The 1,701-nt window shown below is 35.6% G+C and overlaps 1 pseudogene; it reads right to left on the minus strand.

The window, feature by feature from the left end:
* Window positions 1–219: 219 nt before the first annotated feature.
* Window positions 220–1,044, minus strand: LOC100959593 (annotated as a pseudogene).
* Between the last annotated feature and the right edge of the window lie 657 nt (window positions 1,045–1,701).

Consider the following 1,701-nt stretch of genomic DNA (forward strand, 5'->3'; position numbering starts at 1 on the left):
AAAATGCCAAATTTCTTTCTAGTACCATCATAAATATTGGGAACTTCTGGTTGAAAGAGCATGCTGAAATGGACCCGCCAGGATGTTTTATGTAACAGCCTTTTTAAAATATAAAATCCCAGGCCCATGTGACACGGGATTTTGGTTTTTGTTTTATTTTAAATCTTTTAAAAATAGTTCTTACTTGTTTTCTATGAAACGTATTGGAAACTCAAAAAGTTTGCAGCATTTTTTGATCATTGAAAAGTTTGGTTTGGGGGTAGGGTACAGAAAGCAGGAACTATTCAAATTTCTTGTGTTCTTCGGTATGAGAAAGGACCTTTCTTCTCTGATGTATCATGTGGAAGTACAACTGGGGAAAAATAGAAATGTAACAGATCATTATTAGGACTGGGAACAGGTAGTAGTGGAAGGAGAAATTGTACTTGTTGGGTAAACTGATGGAGTACAGGCGGCCTGTCTGACAAAGGGCAGGGCTGCATACATTGTAAGCAGCTCTCCTGACACTCCCATTGGGTACAACACAATGAAAAGTGTGTATCTGGTCCACTTGAAGAGGTAAGGCAGATACTTTAACAGACTGAAAGTATAAAAGGAGTAATGGATAATCTCCACGATTGTCCAGGCAATGACAAACAGGAGGACACTGTCTTCACACTGTACCTCTTTGACGCTATATGTTACTGCCCATATTAGAAAAAACTCTTGACATCACCTGGAAAGAAGTCAGGACAACAGAGGATGGAACAATTCCTATAGCACAGTGCAAAATCTCCAAGAAGGCTCCAGTTTGGAAGAATTTCAAAGGCTTTTCAATGAATAATAAAGACTATGGTAGCTACCCTTAGCCAGGTATGCTCTGACCAGACCAACTGCTATCACCAGCCACCCCACAGTCATCACCACATTGTAGATGACCAGGTACACCATGGCAAGAGGCCCCAGACCCTTCTTCTTCCGTGCAATGCTGGCTTTGCCAGCCCCAGCCCGGCCACCTCCAACCCCATTCCCCTTCGTTGCCGCAGTCGCTGCCGCTGCTGCCATGTCAAACGCCCAGAGCCCACTCAGTTTCCTCTTTTTAATGTATTTCCATTGACTCCCCCTTTTTGTGGGGCCATTATTAATTTGTAAAAGTTATTTTTATATGTCATGTCTTAGCTTTTGTTATATATATTTTAAATATATTTCTCTTTTTTGTTAAAAATTTATTTATGGCATCTATAATATAAATAAGATTTGAATTCTGATGTAGTCAAATATATTGCTCTTTTAATATTTTTCTTTTTATGTCATATTTAAAAGGACCTATCATAGTCCAAGATTTATAGATCAATTTTTCACATTTCCCTTAAAAATTGTTTTATATTTGTATGTTTAGCTAATTTAGAACTTGTCTTTTATGATTTCTATGAGGTAGGTACAGATTAATTTTTCACATTTACCTTAAAACTTGCTTTATATGTATGTTTAACTAATTTGGAACTCATTTCTTTTGTTTCTGTGAGTTAGGTACTTTTAAATTAACAATCAATTGTCCCAACCCCAGTTTTTGAACAGTGTATTATTTCCTTAATGGTTTGAATTATTAATTTTATCTTTTACAAAATTTTCATATTTTTCTAAACTTTTCATTCTGATTTACTGATATTTATTCTATTCTTTCTTTCTTTCTTTCTTTCTTTCTTTTTTTTTTTTTTTTTT

Source organism: Otolemur garnettii, unplaced genomic scaffold, assembly GCF_000181295.1.
Source record: "Otolemur garnettii isolate 467f Iridium unplaced genomic scaffold, OtoGar3 scaffold00168, whole genome shotgun sequence".
NCBI lineage: Eukaryota > Metazoa > Chordata > Mammalia > Primates > Galagidae > Otolemur > Otolemur garnettii.